We start from the raw sequence: 16507 nt of genomic DNA on the forward strand, positions 1-16507 counted from the left end.
TAATACAGTACCTAGGCCATTAGCTCACTGTGCTAGACAAAAGAACCAATCTACATTCCTTTTGTTCCCTTGAGTTTGTCCCAAACAAGATTTGTTGGAGCTGAACTTCCTGGGTTAAGGGGGAGAAAGGATTGAAACTTATCTCTGGGTCCCCAAGAAATCCATTATTAATAATTATTTTCTCACATTTTGCTGAGACCAGGGGCCTGATAATTGGCTTTCTGCTCCAAGACCTTAGCAGCTTGCACCTTGCTCACTACAATGGGATGGACTTGTCTAGTTGTACCTGTCATATAGTGGATACCCCAGATGGAAGTTTGCCTTCTGTATTGAAGCTGGGGGCCTTACAACTGCCCTCCTTTGCCACTAAGTTGCTAATGTAGGGCCAAGGGTACTCAGCTGCTTATCTGTGCTGTAGCTAAGAGCCTTCTGCTGGTTTGCCCAGACACCCTCTGGGCTGAGCTCTACTCCCTTTTACCCAGGTGATAAAGAACTTTCCTGAAGACCTTCTATGTTATCTTTTTTAAAAATTTTTGGTGAGGCGGTTGGGTTTAAGTGACTTGCTCAGGATCACACAGCTAAGTGTCAAGTAAGTAAGTGTCAAGTATCTGAGGCCAGATTTGAAATCAGGTCCTCCTGAATCCAGTGACGGTGCTCTATCCACTGTGCTACCTAGCTGCGCCCTTCTATGTTATCTTAAGCTGGAAGATTGTTTCACTCAGTATCTTTGTATGTTCTGTAGCTCCAGAATCCATTTAGAGTCTTAATTTTACTTTGTTTCTGAGGGAAATTTGGGAGAACTCAGGCAACTTCCTGGCCTCTCTCCTCTACCTTGGATTTATCACTCTGTTTTTAATTAGAGACCTCTTAAATGTATCCCCAATTTAGCCTTTATTAACCCTTTTATACCCTTAAAAAAAGATTCCTTCATTTTTCTCCCCCAACAACCTACTTCAGATTGATTGACTAGTTACCCTGTAATGCGCTTCTGGGAAACTGTAATCTAATATAAATATTTGCACATTATCTCTAAATATGGAATGAAAGCCTAAGGATTCTATTGAAAGAATTTTAAGCATTAGCAAACAGGTAGAAATTTTCCCCCTTGGGGTGGGTATGGGGAAGGGAGAAAAGAGGGCGCTTGAAATTATACTACATATATTTTAGAGTTAATTGTTAGGAATGGGGGGAGGTAGAAGGAAGGTCCAACATTTCTCCCTCCCACTAGATGGTCACTTAATACCTTGATAGATAGTGCTTACCTGATTGAAGCAGCTAGAAAAAACTTTTTATGAGTTCCTGGAAGTAGCAATTATGTATTCTATCCTCAGTCAACTTCTAGGAAATTTATTCTGTGCTGACCTGCCTTTAAGGTAAAGGGGAAAGATGCCACTCCATCTCACCATGCATCCTATCAGTTTTCTACCCTCCTATGGGAAGAAAAGAAAGACCATTTCATCCTGTATCCAGCCTGGTCTCCGGAATTGAGGAAAATGGACACCTCCAGGTATTTCTTTTCTTGCCTGAATGACTAAGCCCCCTGAGAAGAGGATTCCAGCCATAATTCTTTGGACAATGAAAGTCTATCTAAACTCATTTTATCATTGCTTAATAATTACCCCCAAAACACACACATACACACACACACATATACACCCCCCCAAGTCATACCCTCCCTATCTCAGTGATTCTGAACCCCTGAGGTTATTATTCAAATGCCATTCCCTATTCTCCACTGTTAGATCTTGCTCACCCCCCTTCCCTGCCAGTGTCCCATTTTCAAGCTACCTACCTGTTCACTGTCTTCTTTGCCATGCATTTTCCATAGATAACAAGCTTGATTTTTATCTAAAATCTTTTCTTTTTCCACTCCTTTCATTTACTGGCTCTCACTGATAGTTGGCTCCCTCTTGTTGAGAGTCTCCTGCCTAGTCCTTTGCAATATGTGTGTATTTTCACTTATTCACCCTAATCACAAGTTGATGTGGGGAAGTTGGTCTAAGCCTTGTTCCCAATTACTATTTCCAGGTTCTTCCTCTATTTCCCTAACCCAGAATCATCTCCTCTATTGAGGTTCATTCAGTTTATGTGTATCACCTGATCAAAATCCTGGAAGTTGTTGTCTACCAACCTCTAAGACATTCTTCTTCCTTCCTCATTGAGTTCAAAGACTGTCTCATAATCTTTCTCTCCTCCTCAACACCTGACTTTATACTAAGGACTTTAACATGCATATTAATACTCCCCTAAGCTTAGCAACCTCACAGTGTTTCCACAACTTACATATTTCACATGACTTAGAGTCACACATAAATGTGGTTATACCCATTATCTTGCATTATACTCACAAATTCTCTACTTTCATGTTCATAAATTCTGAAATTTCCTTATCAGATCATAGTTTGTTGTCATTTCACTTCTTCCTCTGCCTTGCAACTCCAAACCCTGTTCTTTGTCTATAGTGTGACCTCCAAACCCTCAGCCACTCAGTTTTCTCCTAGGCCATCAATTCTGTACTAGCTATACTCACCTTCTTCCTAATCTTGAGCCATTGGTGAATCAATTAAACTATGTACTATCCTCTGCTCTTCAGTCCCTTGTCTCTTTTTTTTTTTTTTTTGGTGGGTCAATGAGGGTTAAGTGACTTGCCTAGGGTCACACAGCTAGTAAGTGTCAAGTGTCTGAGGCCGAATTTGAACTCAGGTACTCCTGAATCCAGGGCCGGCGCTTTATCCACTGCGCCACCTAGCTGCCCCCAGTTCCTTCTCTCTTTATTGTATCACCAATCTTTTTCTTCCAAGTCTCAGTCTGAGATCATTCCTCTATCCATTACCTTTCTTTTAAAGATTCTGTTTATGAACAAAACTGTAGAAAATCATCAAAATGTGCTGATAGGGTCCACTACAAATTTGTTACAAAACATAAACTGGGTCCTCTCTGCTCCAAGGCAATCTTTTTAACACCTCCTTAATTAGCCCACTATCCTGCTCACCCAAATCTTTTTCATTCCTTCACAAACTTTCTGTGGCACCTCCTTCCCCCCACCCTCTCAGCCAAAAATCTTGCCTTATATTCTACTGAAAAATTTGAGGCCATGTGACTAGAGTTCTTTCTCCCCCCTGCCCCCTTTCCATCTCATATGATCCAGATGCCATCTGCCTCTATCTCTTCCTTCTCCACTGAGAGAGCTGGTAGTACTTAGCCTTGAGTCAGGAAGACCTGAGTTGAAATCCTGCTTCAGACATTCACTAGTTGCATGATTCTGGGTGAGTCAGATTTCTCTCAACTGTAAATTGAATATAATAATATTATCTACCGCCCATGCTAGTTGTGGAAATCAAATGAAATAATATTGTAAAAGCATTCAATGGAGTTTCTAGTACATATTAGGCCTTTTATAAATGTTTATCCCCTTCTTCCCTCACCCCTTTCATATGAAAATTTGGTCCTTCCTTCTCTTTGCCAAAGCAAACCCTTCAATATGCATGTTATCCCATTCCATCTTGTCTTCTCCAGGGAGCTGTCTCCACTTTCATTCCCACCATCTTACTTATCTTCAATCTCCTTCTGTCTACTTGCAGCTTCTCTCTCTCTCTCTCTCTCTCTCTCTCTCTCTCTCTCTCTCTCTCTCTCTCTCTCTCTCTCTCTCACACACACACACACACACACACACACACACACACAAACACACACACCATCCTTACCTACTAGCTATCACCCTACATCTGTGTTTTCCTCTCTGCCTAAACCTTGAAAAAGTTATCTATGATCAGTGCCTACATTTTATTTCTTCTCTCTTTTTAACTTTTTAGTCTGGTTTCTGACCTCATCATTCAACTGCAACTGTTGTTTCCAAAGTTATTAATGATCTCCAAATCTCATGGCCTTCCCTGAATTCTCGATTCTCAGTGTCATTGACCTCCCTGCAGGCTTTGACACTGTTAAATACCTTCTTCTACAAAATACTCTAGTTTCTTAAGTTTTGGGGTCATGATTCTTTCCTGGTTGTCCTCCTACTTATCTGACTATTTTTTCAGCTTCCTTGGCTAGATCTTCATCTAGGTCAAACCCACTCTCTGTGAGTGCTCCACAGGACTAGTCCTATGATCTCCTCCCTTCTCTTTCTATATTATTTCACATGGTGATATGAGCACTCATGGATTAAGTTTATTCATCTGGGCCCAACCTCTCTGTTGACCCTCTAGTCTTGCATTTCCAAATTTCTATCAGATATCATGAACTAGATATCCTGTAGACAAATTAAACTTAACATATCAGAAACCGAACTGAGTCTATTTTCCCTCAACCCCTGCCCCATTCCAGACTTCCCTATTTTCAAGGGTACCCTCATCCCTCTTGTCACACAGCCTTACAAACTAGGTGTCATCCTTGACTCCTTACTCTCAACACCCATATCCAATTTATTGCCAAGGCCTATTGATTTTGCCTTTGTAACATCTATCATATGTACCCCTTATTCTCTTATGACACTGCTACCACCCTGGTGGAAGCTCTTATTACTTCATACCTGGACTACTTCAATAACCTGTTGCTTGGTCTCCTAGACAAAATTATCTCCCTACTCTTATTCAAATCTCTTTTGTTGAAATGGTTTTTCTAAGCTATGAATCCAATCATGTCATGGTACTCTCAAAGCCCCACATTCAATTAGCTCCTCTGTTTATTATACAAATCCCTTCATAATCTGCTGGCTTCTTTCCACTTTTTGTAACATTTTACAGCCCTTACCCCATGGAGATACTCTTTGATCCAGTGATACTGACTGAGCAAAACTCTCTACCTCCCAACTCTGAACATTTTTAAAGCTTCTACCCCCATACTTGGAATTCTCTTCATCTTCATCTCTGCTTCTTGGATGCCTTAGCTTCCTTCAAGTTCCAGCTAAAATTACAATTTTTATCATAAGCCATTCTTAATTCCTATTAATCCTAGTGCCTATCTTCTGTTGATAATTTCTAATTTATCCTTTATATAGCTTGTTTATATATAACTGTTTGCATGCTGTCTCCTCCATTAGACTGTGAATTCCTTGAACACAGGGACTGTTTATTCATCTGGGCCCAGTACATAGTTGATTCTTAATAGTTGTTTATTGACAAGTTGACTGAGTTGCTGTGATGAATGATTGAATGTCCTATCTTCAGTTGGTTTCTTCTAGAAATTTTAGTCAAGGCTGACCCAGTACATAATTCTTCCCTTCTCCTTTATGACAGAGGATAGAACAGAGAATTCTTCCTTCTTTTCTCCTACAAAGTTGCTCTGTTTCAAATCTTGAGGACTCAAATTTTGTTTTCTAACACATTTCAAATTATTTATGTTTGATAACATCTTCAAGCTATGTGTCCCCAAACAGCCATACATGAATGGATGGATCTCATATCATGTTTCTTCCTTGTTGTTGTATATATCAAGCACACCATGGGAATTCACATTCTCAGTTAATAAATCTATTATACATCCTATCTCGCCATGCACCAGGACACCCAGGGCCTATACATTGTAGGCATCTTGATATTTGTCCTTCTAATTCTCCCTTTCTCCTCATCAGTGTAAGGAATTATCAGGAAGTTTGGTAACTTGGACCTCCAGAGTCCCTAACATTCTCCTCCACCCCTTCTGAAGAATTTAACTTACTTACATTTGGGATTCTGCTCAGGCTAGACTGAATTGTATTGACTAACCCAATGAAATTTCATCTCAATAAACTTTATCCATCTGCCCTTAGATTATGTATCACATCACATCCAGCCATCCACCAGAATCAGCAGGGCCTAACTAGTAGGGAAATGTTGGTATGTCCCTGTTTGCCATACAACTTAACCAGCTTCTCCATTTCTTACTCTTGCTTTGAGAACAATAATTAAATGAGTAATACCATTGTTACTAGAATAGCCTTTGACATTGTGCTGACCGACTGTGGCAGGCAAAATCCCTGTGAAAACTGAGATTCTAGAACAAAACTTCCTTCCTGGTCACAACCCCCTGTAGGTAATGTATTTCTCATTAGGCTGTAAACTTCTGGATGTGATGTTACACATCTGCAATCTCTGCTACTAGAGACCTATGATTGCTCTGGTGTGGGGATTTCTAGGGCATTCTCTGTAGCAATACAGATCAACTGCATACTTAGTTGTCATTCTGCAATTTAGTGTCTTGCCCAGTGTCCTGAGGGCACTCAGAAGTTAAGTGCCTGATTCAAAGTCACACAACCTTTAGAGGAGATTCCTTTGTTTTTCTTTTTTTCTTTTTTTTTTCTTTTTTTTGTGGGGCAATGGGGATTAAGTGACTTGCCCAGGGTCACACAGCTAGTAAGTGTCAAGTGTCTGAGGCCGGATTTGAACTTAGGTACTCCTGAATCCAGGGCCGGTGCTTTATCCACTGCTCCACCTAGCTACCCCCTAGAGGAGATTCTTAAACATTGTTGTGTCATGGACACTTTTGACCTATGTGCCCTTGCTCAGAATGTTTTAAATGAATAAAATAAAATGCATGAACTTAACAAAGAGCACCAAAGATTTTTGAAACTAAGCATACTTTTCCCAATTAAATGCCCACACTCTGTAAAACATATCTGTGTATGCAGAGATCGACTTCTGGAGCCAAGATGGCAGAGTAAAACCAGTAAGCTCTTGAACTAATGACATGATTGCTCCAAAAAACATCCAAATAATGCCACAGGACAATTCCTGGAGCAGGAAAACCCACAAAAGAATGTGTTGAAAACACCTCCAACCAAGGATGGCTTGGAAGGGTGGAAGGAGGGAGTTGCTGTGTTGAGACAGGAGTGGAACCCAACCCCACAGTCACCCTGACATAGATCCAGTCCTAGGAAGGCCTTAACATAGAAAGAAACTCCTCAGAGTCTCTGAATCAGTTACAGCTCCAGTGTCCTCTAACACTAAGCTCATAGTCTGCTGAGAGGGCTAAGCCCTGGGCAGGGGGGAGAATACAGGGTTCTATGCTGGTGCAGAGTCAGAACTTGTGTTTTTCACCCCTGCTAGACCCCAGGAGGTAGGCTTAAGTAGAAGTGGCCCAGGTGAGGGAGGGGCACAGGCTCATCAGAGCTGACAACCACAACACACAAAGCTGGTTGATTAGTAAGTTGGTCTGGGGTCATATACAGACCAGGGAACAGGTTAGGCAAGTGAAGAACCTTTCCCTCCTTAAATCATATCTCTTGGGACCCCCTGAAACTTGGGACAGTACAGCCTGGAAACAGTGCTCCACTTTAAGGAGCTAAAAGCCAAGTAAAAGAAAGGCAAGATGAGCAGACAGAAAAAGGTGAGGACCATAGAAAGGTTCTTTAGTGACAAGGAAGATTGAGGTGCACCCTCAGAGAAAGATGTCAACATCAGGGTCCCTTTATCTAAAGCTTCCAAGAAAAATATGAATTGGTCTCAGGCCATAGAGACACTCAAAAAGGACTTTGAGATAAAGATAGAGAGGCAGAGGAAAAAATGAAAAGAGAAACGAGGGTTATGCAGGAAAGACATGAGAAAAGGACAACAGCGTGAAAAGCCAAATTGGCCAAATAGAAAAGGAGGTACAAAAGCTCTCTGATGAAAATAATTGCCTAAGAATTAGGATTGAACAAATGGAAGCTAGTGACTTTAGAGAAACCAAGACACAACAAAGCAAATCCAAATAAATTTAAAAAATGGAAGGCAATGTGAAATATCTTCTTGGAAAAACTGCTGACCTGGAAAATAGGTCCAGGAGAGACAATATTGAAAAGTATCGGTCTCTAAAAACCATGGTCAAGGAAAGAGCTTAGACATCATCTTCCAAGGTATTGTCAGGGAAAATTGCCCTATTCTAGAAGCAGAAGGTAAAATAGAAATTGAAAGAATCCACCCATCACCTCCAGAAAGAGATCCCAAAAGGAAAACTCCCAGGAATATTATAGCCAAATTCCAGAGCTCCCAGGTCAAGTAGAACATGTTACAAGCTGCCAAAAAGTAAGAACTCAAGTACTATGGAGCCCAAGTCTGGATAGCACAAGATCTGGCAGCTTCTACATTAAAGGTCTGGAGGGCACAGAATGATATTCCAGAGGGCAAAGGAATTGGGTTTTCAACCAAGAATCAGGTATCCAGCAAAACTGATGAAAATCTTTCAGAGGAAAAAATGGGACTTTAATGAAAAAGAGGACTTTCAGGTATTTGTGATGAAAAGACCTGAACTGAATGGCAAATTTGACTTTCATATACAAGACCCCAGAGAACCATAAAAAATTGGAATTGGGGGACATACCTGGGGTCGTGCAGTGGGTTACTGTCTCGTATCTGAGGCCAGGTTTTGTCTTGGATCCCCCTGAGTCCAGGGTGGATGCTTTGTCCCCTGTGTCACCCATGATGACATCTTTAGGATTAAATTGAGGGGTGAAGGGAATGCACTGGGGGAGGGGGAAGGGCAGATGTAGCATGGGGTGAAATCCCACATGAAAGGAAAAGGAAAGGGTTTATGGCATGGGGGAAGAGATGGAGGAGGAACAGGGCAGTAAATGAATTTTAACCTCATCAGAATAGGCTCAAAGACATTAATCTCATCATCTTTGCCTCAAAGAGGGATTAACATACACATCCAACTCAGTGGAGTAATCTATTTAATCTGGGCAATAAATGAGCCTAACACTCACCAGAATTGGATCAAAGACTTCAATCTCATCAGAATTTCCTCAAGGAGGAAATAACATACAGGCTCAATTGGGTGGAGTAATCTATCTAAACTTGCAGGAAAATAGGAGCGGAAAAGGATAATGAGGGAGGAACAAAAGAAGAGAGGGCAGATTGGGGGAGGGGATAGACAGAAGCAAATTTCTTTTGAAGAAGTATAGGGTGAAGGAAGATATATAATAGAGTAAATATCATGGGGAAGCAAATAGGATGGAGGGAAACAGTTAACAATGGTAATTGTGCAAAAGAGAAAAGGGGGAAAAATGTCCAAAAAATATTTATAGCACCTCTTTATGGTGGCTAATAATTGGGAATCGAGGGAATGTCCATCAATTGAGGAATGACTAAAGAAGCTGTGGTATATGATTGTAGTGGAATGGTATTGTGCTATTGGAAATAACAAACAGGATGATACCAGAAAAACCTTGAAAAACTCATATGAACTGATGTATACTGAAGTGAGCAGAACTGGGAGGACATTGTGCATAGTGACAGCAGTATTCTTTGATGAGCAATTATGAATGACTTAACTACTCTCAGCAATACAATGATCCCCGACAGTCCCAAGGGACTAATGACAAAGCATACTATCCCCTCCCAAAGAAAGAACTGATAAAAAGAGCACTTGAAGATTGTGTGTGTATGTATTGTGGTAAAAAATGAAAGCTTTTAACTAACATTTAAGAGTTGGCTAAACAATAACTGAAGTTTTTGAAGGACCACCCTTTTGGGGATGAGACCGTGATGAACAGTCGTGCGCCTGCTGATACTCGGGAGAGTGTGACCAAGCACTCCCCTTCAGGGGTGTGACCTTAAAAACAAGGAGAGAATGGAAGTGGTCTCACTCTCTCGCTCTCTCGCTCTCGCTCTGCACACACACATGCTGACTCAGGTTTGACAGCATGTTCTGGTGATTGGCCCTGGTCCTCAGTAGCAGCACGTGCTTAACACGGTTCTCAGTGAGTTTTATAAGGAATATAGACTAAGCTTAGATCTAAGACTATTTATTTGTATTTCTACTTTCCTATTTCCCTAATCAGTATCACCTTGTTTGTTGGCTAATTAATTCCCAAACAATAAAAGCTAAGTAATCCATCTCTAACTAAAACTCAGAGGTTTCCTTCTCTTACTGGTCTGGGAGATATATAAGGGAAAGGTTAAAGGGGAGTTTAATGCTCTTATATCCAATTTTAAATATCACAATATATATATGATATTTATATATGAGATTGGTTGATGTCTTGTGGAGGAGGGAGGATAAGGAAGGATGGAGAAAAATTTGGAACTCTAAATCTTATGAAAATGAATATTGAAAACTACCCTTACATGTAACTGGAAAAAATGAAATAAATGATTGTTGCAAAAACAAAACAAAACAAAAACAAAAACATATCTGTGTATGGATCTTAGTTTAGGAACCCTTTTATCAGAGGCAAAGCTTGAACCAAGCTTTTCCTGACTCTGAGGCTTGGTCATTCTGTTCAAGAGACCATGTTTATATAGAAAAAAATAATAACAAAATTCATCTGGAAGAAAAAAGCTCAAGGATATCAAGGGAATCAATGAAAAAATGTGGAAGAATTTGGTCTAGCAGTACCAGATCTCAAATAAAGTGGTAATTTTCAAAACAATTTGGTACTGGTTAAGAAATAGAGAGGTAGGGGGCAGCTAGGTGGTGCAGTGGAAAGAGCACTGGCCTTGGATTCAGGAGGACCTGAGTTAAAATCTGGCCTCAGACACTTGACACTTACTAGCTGTATGACCCTAGGTAAGTCACTTATCTGTCATTGCCCAGCTCCCCCCCCCAAAAAAAAAGAAAGATAGAAAAAGAACAGAAAAGAAAAGAAATAGAGAGGTAGATCAGTGGAATAGAATAGATAGAAATTACACCATAGTAAAGACTATAGTAAACTAGTATATGATGATCTCAAAGATCCAAGCATTTGGAACCCAAACTCATTATTTGACAAAAAGCTGCTGGGAAAACTGGAAAACGTTATGACATAAACTAGGTATAGACCAACATCTCACACAGTATAATAAAATAAGGTTGAAATGGATACATGTTTTACAAATAAGAATGATACCATAAGCAAATTAAGAGAGGATGGAATAGTTTATCTGTCAGATTTATGGATAGAGGAAGAAAAATCAGGACAAAAGAAGATATAGAAAGCAATGCAAAATTCAAAAGAGATAATTTCAATTAGTTAAAATTCAAAAGTTTTTGCACAAACAAAACTAATTTAACCAAGATTACAAAGAAAGCAGAAACTTGGGAAAGAATTTTTGAAACAAATATCTCTAATAAAGGTCTTACTTCTCAAATATATAGAGAACTGAGTCAAATTTATAAAAAAATACAAGTCATTCCCCAGTGAATAAAATAGTCAAAAGATATGAACAGGCAGTTTCCAGACAATGAAATCAAAGTTATGTACAGTCATATGAAAAAATGCTCCCAATCACTATTGATCAGAGAAATGAAAATTAAAACAACTTTGAGTTACCACCTCACACCTATTAGAGTGGAAAATATAACAAAAAAGGAAAATATTGGATATTAGAGGGTTGTTTGGAAAACTGGAATGGTAATCCACTCTTGGTAAAATTGTGAACTGAACCAACCATTTTGGAGAGCAATTGGGAACTATGCCCAAATGGCTATAAAACTGCACATGCCCTTGGATCCAGCAATACCACTTCTAGGTTTATATCCCAAATACAACCCTCAAAAGAGAAAAAAGACTTATTTGTACAAAAACATTTCTAGCAGCTCTTTTTGTGGTGGCTAAGAACTGGAAATTAAAGACATGACCATCAGTTGGGGAATGGCTAAACACACTTTGGTATATGATTGTAATGGAATATTATTGTGATATAAGAAATGACAAACAGGATAACTTCAGAAAGTTCTAAAAAGGCTTATATGAACTGATATAAAGTGAAGTGACCAGACCTTTGAGAATATTGTGCACAGAGACAGCAATATTGTTTGATGAAGAACTGTGAATGACTTAACTATTCTCAGCAATACAATGAATACCAAAGGACAGATGACAAAGCATACCATCCACCTCCAAAAAAAGAACTGGTATTGATTGAACACAGACTGATTCATGCTACTTTTTACTTTCTTTTTTTTCTTTCTTTTATTTACTTCTCTTATACAAAATAACTAATTTGTTAATGTTTTACATAATTGCACATTTGTAACCTCTATCTGATTGCTTACCACCTCAGAGAGGGGGAGGGAGGGAAAGAGGGATAGAATTTGGAACTCAAAATATTTTTTAGGTTTTATATATATATATAAATCATGTTAAACATATTTCCACATTCGTCATGTTGCAAGAGAAGAATCAGAAAAAATGCAACAAAGAATAAATAATGACAAAAAAGCAACAACAAAAGTGAAATAGTATGCTTTAATCTACATTCAGACTCCATAGTTCTTTTTCTGAATATGGAGAACGTTTTGTATCATGAGTCTTGGCATTGCCTTGGATCATTGTATTGCTAAGAAGAGTTAAGTATATCACAGTTGATCATCACATAATATTGTTTATTCTGTGTACAATGTTCTTTTGGTTCTGCTCATTTCACTCAGCATCAATTCATGTATGTCTTTTCAGGAATTTCTGAAATCTGCCTGCTCATCATTTCTTACAGTACAATAGTTTTCCATTACATTCATATACCACAACTTGTTCAGCCATTCCCCAGTGAACTGATGGGCATCACCTCAATTTCCAATTCTTTGCCACCACAAAGAGAAAAGCTATAAATATTTTTGTACATGTGAGTCCTTTTCCCTTTTCTATGATCTCTTTGGGATATGGACTTAGTAGTGTTATTATTAGGTAAAAGGGTATGCACAAGAACTCAAAAATTTAAATAAAAATGTTTATTATTATTAAAAAGAGAGAGAATCCATGTTGCCTTGTGTAGGGAATGTTAATTTATTAATAAGGCACATATATATGTATATGTATATATATATATATATATATAGAGAGAGAGAGAGAGAGAGATTAGTTGACTGTCAACTTTATTCAATCATCCTATTTGAGTCAATTATGCTTTTGTTATATCAGCCCAAACTATTTTAGAATAACTGAAATTTTTATGTAGATATATACATATATACTTACATTGTCTCCTTGATAGGATGCAAGATCCTTGAGGATAGGGATTATTTAATTTTTGTCTTTGTATATATGTATGTATACATGTTCAGGTGGGTATACACAGTGCTTATACCTGTTTCTAGCTCATAATAAGCACATGATAACCACTTCTTAATTCATTCTTTGCCCAACTATCACTGAATACCCCTTTTGACTAATAGGATGGTATCTTTAGGGAAGATCCAGGGAGTCTTGCAATCATGTAAGAGGTGAGAAACAGTGAAAATAAATTATTGACAAAACTTTTTGGCTGACTACATTACATGGGGGAAAGTTTCTAAATCCAGATTGCTGTACAAGTGACAGAAATGGTGACATCAATGGGAGCTCAATTAATGTGAAATATCAAGGAAAAAGGTAATGCTACTTTTAGGGACTTTCTAGTCACAGAATCATGTTGCAATTTCAGTCCTGAAACTTAATAAATGAATAAAGTGAAGCCCAAAGATGTGAAAAGAAGAGCCATGTGAGTAGTCGTCAAAAGGATGATTTGAACACAGAGCTCAAACTTTTTCTACTCCAACAAATGGCCTTGTGGTATATGTCTAGGAATAAGGGAAGTGGATCAATCTTTTTTTTTTTTTTTTTTGGTGGGGCAACGAGGGTTAAGTGACTTGACCAGGGTCACACAGCTAGTAAGTGTCAAGTGTCTAAGGCCAGATTTGAACTCAGGTCCTCCTGGATCAAGGGCTGTTGCTTTATCCACTGAGCTACCTAGCACTTAGCTGCCCCAAGAAGTGGATCAGTCTTAAGGGGAATCTAGTTAAGTGTGATTTCTCACATCTCTAATTTCTGCTCCTAAGGAGGTTAAGACTGTCATATCTCATGAGCTAAAGAATTCAGATCTACAGTGGGCTATGCCAATTTGGAATCTCATTAAGCTTGTTGTTGTTGTTGTTGTTCTTCAGTCATTTCAGTCGTTTCTGACTCCTTGTGATGCCATTTGGCATTTTCTTGGCAAAGATACTCGAGTAATTTATTGTTTCCTTCTCTAGCTCATTTTACAGATGAAGAAACTGAGGCAAACAGGATTAAGTGTCTGAGGCTAGATTTGACCTCAGGAAGAAGAGTTTTCCTCATCAAGTTTAGCATTGATATTAAGAGTCACCTAGGCAGACACATTACACTTATTAGCTGTGTGACCCTGGGCAAGTCACTTAACCCTCATTTCCCTGAAAAAAAAAAAAAAAAGAGTCACCTAGGAGTAGAGGGTTACCAGGCTGCCTAATGAGAGTTGAACCATCCCAGGTAAGAAAATGAAGCAGGTCAAACCTCTGGTGATTTTTACTGTCTATATGAGTAGCCCCTGTACTATACTCACAAGCATGAGTAAGATAGAGAGACCCAGTTTAAAAAAGAAATACAGAAGTTGTCAATTAAGAAATAAAATGAGAATTAAAATATTAATAGCTTGCTTATATACTTCTGCAATATTACTAACTTCAGTGTTCTTTTGCCATTGAAAATGTAAGTAAATAAGATTTTAAAGACTATAGTAAGTCATAACAGATACAATGCTGAATTTAGAATCATAATATCTGGCTTTGATTTCCACTTCAGATATGAGTTATATGTTCATTGCTATGTTTTAAAATTTCTAATAGCCTCAGTTTCCTCATCTATAAAATGAAGATAATAGTATTTATATTAACCTTACATGGTTATTCTTAGGCAAGCAATTTGTAAGCCTTAGAGATTTTTTTATCAATGTTATTATTGCTGCTAACATTGTTTGAATTTTTCACATTCTCTTTGATAGAATTCTAATGGAATTTGAATTGTCCTATCCATCCTGAGACAAGAAGCATTCAAACTCTTGCTTTATTATTATTTTTTATCCTTATCTCATTTTCATCTTTTTCAATGGAGTTCAGATAGAAATGATCCTGGAACAAGTCACCTTCTTCCTATTCTCTTTTATTTAATATTCCATAGACCATTGTGCAGACAGATAACTGGATAGAATTTTCTGTTTTTTGTATTATAATTGTATAAAAGCAGAAAAGGATGACAAGGGTGCTATCTATTTCTTGGTAATAAATGGATTTAATTTCTTCCACTAGGTCTTTATATTTTGAAAGTTTTTAAACATTATTGTTGTTGTTGCTATTCTCATTTATTTGATCTTGTATCAGTAGGATTCAGATTGGAACAATCTATGGACAGGTCACTATCCTGCTATTATTCCTGTGTCCAGGGCTCTGCAGATAAGCAGATAAATGAAACGACTGCTTTTTTGTTTGGTTGTTTGTTTGGGGGGTTTTTTGGTAGTTGAATAAAAGTATTGTACTGTAAACTCATCTTCCATAGGCTCACTGAAAGCATCTTCCTAACAAACTTACTGGCATAAAGTATGAGATAGATGATATATACATCCTCTTGCCACCTCATGGTTTTAATTTCTTTTACTAGGCATGCATATTTTGAAAAAAATATCATTCCTTATAATTCTGAGATTGAGTAAAAAGTATGACATCTTATTTTTTGATAATTCCATTGTATTTTTTATGGAATTAATAATTCAATTCCGTTTAAAATATTTATTAAGTGCCTAATATTTGTCGTCCCTGGAGTCAGGAGCTGGGACTACAAAGGCAAAAATAAAAACTTGTTTTTCCAGTCAAGGAGTTGACAATATTCATATTAAATATGCAAACAATACAACACAACAATACAAAGGCTGATCTTTCCATTTCTTAGTGTCTCCCCTCCTCCCCCGCCAAAAAAACCTTTGTATTTTTAATGTACTTATCTGTGTTTATATTGCTTCCCCAATAGAGTATAAATTCCTGATGCATCAAGGGCAGTGCCTGTTTTCATTATCTTTGTAATACCAGCAATTAGCATGGTGCTTGGTACATAATAGGCACTTAATGCTACTTGTCTTGAAAGTGTTCTATTGGATTTTGGGACTATATATGCAAAGCTAAGGCAAAACATGAAGGCATTTCTGTCCATCTCCTTTGCAAACAAAAATGAAAATCAGGTTTAAGGGAAAGGGGTAAGAAGAAAAACATTTAAGAAACAGAAGAAAGCTCTTTTGAATTTAAAAAGCTAGCTGCCAAAGGCAATTTCATTTAACAGTTTTATTTAGGAACAGATGCCATTATCTTTAGTTAGAGGGTGACTATTTATATTTCATTCTCCAACTGAATTTGATGGCAACTGTTACAAAATATGTTTTGTATCCTTTCTATCCTCTTCCCCCAATCCAAATCAACATAAAGAAGGGGGTTTCTATTGTGTCTGTCACTACACTAACTCATGATTTTGATAATTTTGTTATTTCAAAATATATTCTCCTATAACCTAAAAACTAAGCCTAATTAATTATGAGAAAAAATTAGGGAGATAGATTTCCTCTTCAAAAAACTGTATCTTTTGTTATTATATATTCCCATTAGACCATGTCTGTACCTACAAAGTGGTTTAGTATTTTAAAAAATACTAAAGCAATTGGTTATCTTTTTTTTTGGGGGGGGGTGTTAAGTGACTTGCCCAGGATCACACAGCTAGTAAGTGTCAAGTGTCTGAGGCCAAATTTAAACTCAGGTCCTCTTGAATCCAGGGCCGGTGCTCTATCCACTGTACCACCTAGCTGCCCCTACAACTGGTTATCTT

This window comes from Dromiciops gliroides, chromosome 3 (assembly GCF_019393635.1).
Source record: "Dromiciops gliroides isolate mDroGli1 chromosome 3, mDroGli1.pri, whole genome shotgun sequence".
In the NCBI taxonomy this organism is placed as follows: Eukaryota; Metazoa; Chordata; class Mammalia; order Microbiotheria; family Microbiotheriidae; genus Dromiciops; species Dromiciops gliroides.